The sequence below is a fragment of the Poecile atricapillus genome, chromosome 4 (genome assembly GCF_030490865.1).
Source record: "Poecile atricapillus isolate bPoeAtr1 chromosome 4, bPoeAtr1.hap1, whole genome shotgun sequence".
Classification (NCBI taxonomy): domain Eukaryota; kingdom Metazoa; phylum Chordata; class Aves; order Passeriformes; family Paridae; genus Poecile; species Poecile atricapillus.
Genome location: NC_081252.1, coordinates 2,642,897 through 2,650,633, shown reverse-complemented (window position 1 = coordinate 2,650,633; position 7,737 = coordinate 2,642,897). Strand labels below are relative to the sequence as shown.

Genomic DNA, 7,737 nt, shown 5'->3' with positions numbered 1-7,737 from the left:
AGCAGTGTTTTTTCCCCATATAACAGGATTCTACTGGATTGGAAGAAATTATTTGGAAATTATACACTTATACACAAACAGAATCCCAAATCATAGGGTTTTTTCCACGATTCATGAAAAAGAGATCAAAATGAAAAGAAAGTGTTTTTGCCTTGGATGTCTCAAAAATCCAGCAGCAACCGACAGCGTCCAGCAGCACAGAATCCAAGTATTCTCTTTGCTGCAAAAATATGAATTCATAGGCTTTACTGAGCAGGCAAAACTGCATTTCAACAGCTAAAATTCTACTGTACCTTCGGAAAAAGGGTTTCCGTTGCACAGGGTTACAGCCAGCTCCTTTCATCTCTGACCCAGAAGGCACAACTTCAGAAAGGGGCAGCTGCCAGAAACAAACTGCAGAGGCAAGAAATAAATCCATTTCAGTAAATAGTACCGTTTGCAAGTCTTCTTTCAAATGATGAAGCTCTGCTCCAAGGGTATGTACAAGTTACACGTGCACCTGTACCAGAAGTGCTGGAGGAACTTGCCAAGCTGTGTTAGAAAATATGGCTGAAACAATTATTGAGCAAATTTAAATATTATTTCTTTAAATATTATTACTACATTTTTATAGATATGATTTAATTATTGTTATAATGATTAAAATATTATTATATATTTAAATCATCTTTGCAGCACAGAACACATTCAATATCTTCCCTATGCATAATCCCTCCACCTGCTTCTCATCTCTCAGGGACTCCTGAGTGTGTGACAATATAAAGAGTGAGCAGGAGGGAAGGCAGGGCTTGTGCTCAGGCATCCTGCAATCCAAATAAAACCCAAGCCCTGGAGACATGTTCCTTTGGACAACTTCAGGACAGTTATTAATCTGCAAAGCACGAGAAGACAGGCTGTGCAACAATCACAGAAACAGTTTGAGAAATCCATTCCTGCATACGTGAACACCAAAGTGGCAAAAAAGAAGCTTTGCTACTCAAATCTAATAGCTTAGAATATCTAAAGTTAGTATTTTAAGACATCAAGCAGTTTTCTCAGACTTTTCTCTACAAACATTTAAAACTACTAATCTGCCAATTTTCGTATATTTTGCTGGAGACAGAAGTTCAGGCTCCTTGGGAATAAAGGGGAAGAAGAAGAAGAAGAAGGCTTGTGCTCTTCTAAAGGAAGAGTTAGTGAGATTTTAAGTCTTCCCTAAGTATTCCATGAGGCTGGATTTTATTGTGTTTAAAACAATAGTACCCCATTAGCATCTCTGGTCTGGCAATACAGACTCTGGAGCTGGGCATCTGACAAAGGGCTGAGGACCAAAAGGGCGCAGCTTTCCACAGGAAATTAGGTACCGCTGCTCAGGCAGTGAAAGGAGCCTGTCTGCACCTTCAGTGGTGCCTGGCAGCTGCTGGAAAGCACCCAAAAGTCACCTCTCAGTGATGCAAGTGGGCAGAGAACACAGCAGCAACATAAACAAACCATCCTTGAAAAGCTTCCCAATGTGCAGAAAAAAAAAAATAAATCGTTTTTTATTGCACAAACTGATACCAACCCACAAGAGTTTCCCTTTCAGCAGCTGCCAGGATAAATTTCCCCTTTAGGCAGATGGTTCAAAACCTGAACCCATGAGAAACTGCAGCTTGACTTGAGCATGCAGTGAAGAAAAAAAAGCCCTGGAGAATTCTGCCCAGGGAAATTAATCATTCTCAGCACCTCTGCAGAGCCAGTCTATCCCTTCAGCCCTGACCTACATACTGCACACACAGCGCTTCAAAACAATCTGACATTTAAATCAAAACTCCTCAGCTTCCCGCTCCTCCCTGCACTCCCAGAGGACGAACAGCCCATGGAGACAAGGGTATTTATTGGTGCCCCAGGACACCTGCAGCCTCCTCTGGATTCTTTTGCACCCTGGGATTGTCCTGAAGACTGGAATTGTCACCCAGTGTGGAGTTGGTTACACACCAATGGTGTTTCAAAGCATGTAAGAAAGGTGGTCTGCAATGGACAGGGAATATTTAAAATAATCACAGTCCTGGAATGGTTTAGGTTGGAAGGGACCTGAAAGCTCATCCATGCCATGGGAAGGGGCACCTTCCACTAGACAAGGTTTTTCCAAGCCCATCCAAATCAACGGTGTCACACCCACCTGTTTTTTTGGAGTTCTCTTCAGAAGAGGGGTTGCTTAGACATGAACTTCACCAGGCAGCACATAACCCCTGTAAACTGAAACAAATTTCCCAGTTAAGGTAAAGCAAAGCTGATTAGGGAATCTTTTCCTGATGAGTAAATCAAAGATAATGGGTAGCACAGGACAAGGGGAACGAAGTTAAAAAAAAACAAGTTTTTTTACTTCAAAAAATGGCAAGTGTCAGAATCTTGTTATTTAAGTTTATGTTCTAGATTTTCACACTAACACAGAGAAATTACTTATTTAAAACCCCATGCCTTGAGCACTTTGGAGCAGTAACAGAAAGACACAACATCACTCTGAGCAACTGGACTTCCAAACTACCAGGTAGCAGCAGTTAGAGCCCTGGTTCTGCTTACAGAGGGATACAGGAGATGTTGCAACACGTGCAGAGGCGTTTTTTAGGAAGGGAGGGCGACTGGGGTGTGTCTCTCATGAATGATGAGACAGTAAAACTTTAAACATTTACATTTCCTACTGTGCCCACTGCAATATGAAACAAATATCATCCCAGTGTTAGTGGGGAGAAAGATCCACTTCTGGGAAATCACTTCTGCCTCTTTTCAAACACTCAACTGCAAAATCCTGATGCACCAGGACAGGAGAGAATCTGAGAATATGGAGTGTCCCTCCAACGCTCTGATCACTCACCTCTCCCTCTTGGTCATCATTTCATTCTCACACTGCTGTTTTGGGATTTATTACAGAACAATTCCTATTGCTTTACCTTTAACTTGCAGAGAGAACTGCTAGTGGGCAAAACTTACTGTACCTACACAGGCTGTTGCCTTTCCTGTCTCACACCCCTCTCCCAAAAAAGGAAAGAGTTACTTGAAGCACCAAGAGCAATGTTCTCCAAAACTGTTTCATTCTCTTTGTTTCACCACTATTAAAAAACGCGTGGCACACCACTCCACCTGCAGCCCTTGTATTTATTACCTTCCCCCAGATTGTGTGCTGTGAGGAACAGCAGTGAGAGAGCCCAGAGTTCTCCTGATGTGGGCAGGGAGAACACACCATCACCCAGAGCTACAGGCTGCCCCTTCCTGAAAGCCTGGTGAATGTTCCAGGGGGAAGCACTGCTGCTCCATACAGTGGGATCTGCTGTGAAATCACTGTACTCACACAGTGACCTTGCAGATCAAGCCTGGCAAGTGTACAATATCCTACGTGCAACATTTTCTATTAAATACCTTAGGATGAAAGTGCAATAAAATGAAAGTTCTATAAAGAGTTTTGATTTTAATAGCTTCAGTTACTAAGTTCAGTTTTCTGGAGATTTGGCAGGCTTTTCTGGAGTGTACTGAGATATCTGAAACCTCTTTTGTTCTCTTTTTCTATTTTTTTTTTTTTCAACTTAGCTATTAGCAACCATCAATGAATAGTGGCAAAACACGACATTTAGAATTAACCCTGAAATCTTGGAACTATCTGTTGACCAAAAAAACCAAAGCAGAATGTTTCAGTCTTCAAGCAGAGTATCTTTAATCCTCTTTTAATAACTAGGTTTCATTGTGTCAACATATTATATTATGTCATATGAATCCCTGGATGACTGACACGCTCCAAGAGCACAGGGGAAAGGGTTTTCACTTCAGTGTTTCACAAGAATTTGATATGTGTTCATTTTACTGGAATTTGCATTAATATCTTTCATTAATTACAAATTATCTGCTCATTGCAGGGACTACAAATGGTTTTGAGGCCACAGACCCAGAGCTTTGGGATTTAAATAAAAAAATCACACAGTGCCCCTGCTTTTTTTCCAGCCATCAGATGTCTGGATCGACTGCACATTCCAACACTTTGGAAAGCAGATTCTGCCTCATGGAATAGCTAAAGGAATGTTCCAGTGTCACTGCTGGGGAGGGTGCAGAGGGACAAATGCATTGAGAAAACAAGCTGAAGACCTGATCTATTTTTTTCATGAAGTCACCTTGTGTATCCTGGGTATGTTTTAATCTCCAGGCAGCACAGTTCTGCTCTGCCTCAGGTGGAACCCCAAGTATTTCAATCCCCTCTCTCAGCCAAACAGCACAGAACAGGTCCAAAGCCTGTTTCAATCCACATGATTTTAGGTGTGCCCATCACCAAAACATGGAAAGATAACGGGGTGCAAACTCTGCCCTCGCTCACCTGACATTGGATATTCCTGCTTTATCTACTAGACCTATTTTGAACAACTTTTTATTGAAACAGGCTTCTTATCAATAGCAGAATGTAGATAATCTAAATAAAATGTGCAATAAAATATGCTAAAAATCTGAAAATGCATTCCTTAAACTAACCAATATCAATATTTTTGTCAAATTCTGGTCCAATTTGTCTAATTCTCTCACAGTCTGTTGCCTTGAAAGGCCAAAATCAATGGAAATTGCCTGTTAAGTGCAGAAGTTCCAACAGATCAACTCATTTTACCCTTAAGCACAATAGGAACTTTTTGACCTATGCAGTCTAGGAGGAATGAAAGCAAAATGTTGTTCAAGGGATTTAGTAAGGCTCTGTAGAAATTATAAAACCTTGACAAATCAAACAACTAATTTGAGCAGGTTTGAACACCATCCCACAAAACCTTTTTCTAAGGATCTGATTTCCTACTAGATTTGCTCCAGCAACGGTGCAGAAAAGATGATTAATTTCTCTTTATGCTAAAAGCCTTCTCAAGTGAGAATCCAAGAGGAAATATTGTCTAAGCTGAGGGAAAGCCATTTTCAGAGAGGATGAGGTTGTAAACCTTACCAAGTTGGCTGTACAGGACATGTGACAGCGGTGTTCCAGAGAGCCCCTTGGCTAATAGCCCAAAGCCACGAGGAGGTGCTGGGTCTGCAAACACACTCATGAGGGGTAGAAAATACTTTCTCCCTATCTCATCTGCTGCTCCTGATTCCCAGCTCCTGATTCTCCAGGTCCAACAGGAAGAATGCCTGAGGAAAGCAGGACTGCAGACAGCTTGCGTGTTTGCAATAATTTTGATAACAAACCTGCAGTCTAAATAAAATCCCTCTCAAGCGCAGCAAAAACCCCCAAGACTTGGGGTACTGGAAGAGGTGCTGGTCCCACCTTGCTGGGACCTTTTCCTGTGTTAAAGAACAGCAAGATGCCAGGTCTCCAAATGTCATCCTGGGGCTTTGTGGCAAATTATTAATTGGCTTGGTGCTCAGTTTCTCAAGTAGCAGTGAAACAAGGTATTTGTATTAACTTACACTCCATTTCTCTCTCGCCACGTGCGATTGTCAAGCATTGTTGAAGGTCCTCACCAGCTCCCAGCCCTGCCCCAGCTCCATCACTGATCCCACACAAAAGGCACTGGAGTGTGGACAGACCACAGGCACGCCAATGGAGCAGGAATGAGCTCTGCCCCCAGTCTCCTGACACTTCCAGCTGCCAGCTGCAGCTCCACACCATTTGGCACTGCGTGCTACTGGGCACCGTGCACGGCTCGTGGTGCCACCTGGGCTGGCCTAGTTTGCACTGGGCTAGGAAAATGTGATTATCATATTTTCCAGCTTTACTCCAGCTGATCCCCAGAGTAGCAAAGTTTCCACATAAAGCAAGCAGTACTTTTTCTTTGTGTCCTGCCAGTGCCTGCACATGGCACAGCTGAGAGCAGGAGTGTTTTATGTGATGAGAGTCATTCTGAGAAGAAAGGAATAATTTGCTACAAACCTCTTCGTGCTCTACCTCAAGCTGGTGTCAGTCTCAGGATAAACAGATGCATCAATCACCCTAAACATAAAAGTAGTTTGCATCAAAGAAGCGTATTTTTGATAGTTGAAAGCTGACAAAGAATTTACTATTTATAAAATAAAAGGCATTTTGCTTGTATACCCAAGAGAAATCAATAGGAAGAAATAAAGACCAGCCTAGCAGTACCTACTATTAACAGAATGTTTTATTTCTTTACTTTCTAAAGGTCACATTACCAACAAACCTTCAACTTGCAGCTGGCTGGACTTGGTGGAGGATCACGAAACTTGAGGATTTTGATTTTAAGCAGTGCTTAAACCAGCTGTACATCCTATGGAAGAGGGGAGGAGATGGCTGACCTGGGGTGAGATAACACTGGTTCTCATCGCATCTAACTGCCAAAAATCATCTTGCACTTATCATACAGAGAGGGGAAGGAGAGGTCACCCTCAGGCTCGCCACTCTGTTTTTCCATAAGATTCCTACTTCCTCTTCCTAAGCACTGCACTGTCTCACTTTCCTGCTGGGTTCCAGCCCCAACAACTGCACCAAGGCAGGAGCTGCTGAGGGTGTGCAGAACAGGGGGAAGTACCACCAGTCACATCATCCCACGAGGACTCCATCCTGGATATATGTCAGGAACACATCCACTGGGAGATTTTGGGGTGAAACCTGCACAAATGCACACCACTATGGCCAGTGTTTAATTTCAAACAGAACATATTTTTCTAAGGAATAACTGAGGCGCTGGGGAATGCTGGAATTAAGTCAGAACATGAGATCCATGGAAAGTTTGCCAAGCCTAGTAGCAATCCGAGTGAGGGTCAGGTTTGGCATCTAGAAGGATTGTTTTTCACTCTGATAATAGCAGTGAAAATGAAAATTGGTCCATCAAGACCAAACCTGGCAATGGTTCTCAGGGCCCTGGTGGAACACAGACTCCTCACGGTCTGTGAATGCAACGCAGGCTGAAAAAGGCAAACAACAGACATTTGATCCCATCTCTGGGTCTGACACACAAAGTTCAAAGCCTCCCATGTGGGTCTCGTTTGGAAAGACCAGCAGGAGGGCAGGGGACTGAGGAATGGTGTACAAAACAATGGTGGGCCCCGTTTTGAGTTATCTCCATCGAGCTGTGGTACAAATTCACAAGGGATTTACAGCTCCTGGTGAGCACTGGCTGCACCAGGAACAGAGAAGAGCACAGGTAGGGCCTGGGCCCAGGTGCAATCCTGCTATGGCCTGGATCACGCTCCCTGGGATTGAGTTTGCAATACAGGAATGCAAAGTATAGAAAATAAAAATTAGGTGTGAGAAACCTGTATCTATTTTGTGTCAGAAAGCAAACCAATGCCTGTCACCAGAAGTTGTCAACATTCCCAGGAATTAAAATCAGGCCCATTTGCAAATATTTACAAGCAAGAAACAAACACCCAATTCAGAATCAGATATATAAGGTTCATAGACACAGGTGTGGAGGGATTACTGCACAGTTACAGGGAATTTCGTGAGGACATCCCAAGAAGCTCTTGTCCACAGGAGAGACATGACAACTCTCTTTAAGGGCATTCCCATTTCATTCCATCAATTAAAAAAAACCAAACCAAAAAACCCAGAATACTTACCCCTAAGGACATGTGGGTGGCTCACGGCCACCGCAGCCACATCAGCTCGGTTGCACTGAATTTCCAGGATGGAGACAGCCAGATTTCCCTCTTCCATCTTTGATCCCCTTCAGGCAGCTGGGAGCTGCCTGTGAAGTGCAATGACATGAACGATACGGTTGTCACCGACAGCTCTCTCTTTTGATCCTGGTGACATAAGGCAAGACTGAAGTGGGTGCTGCCAATGCCACAAAGCCACATTTT

At 43.2% G+C, this 7,737-nt stretch overlaps 1 long non-coding RNA gene across 1 annotated transcript; it reads right to left on the bottom strand.

Moving 5' to 3' along the window:
- Positions 1–295: 295 nt before the first annotated feature.
- On the bottom strand, positions 296–5,889 carry LOC131578895 (uncharacterized). Its single transcript, XR_009277603.1, has 3 exons — positions 5,849–5,889; positions 2,141–2,210; positions 296–393 (listed from the first exon to the last, which is right to left on the bottom strand). It is a non-coding gene; the product is annotated as an uncharacterized LOC131578895 (long non-coding RNA).
- Positions 5,890–7,737: the final 1,848 nt, after the last annotated feature.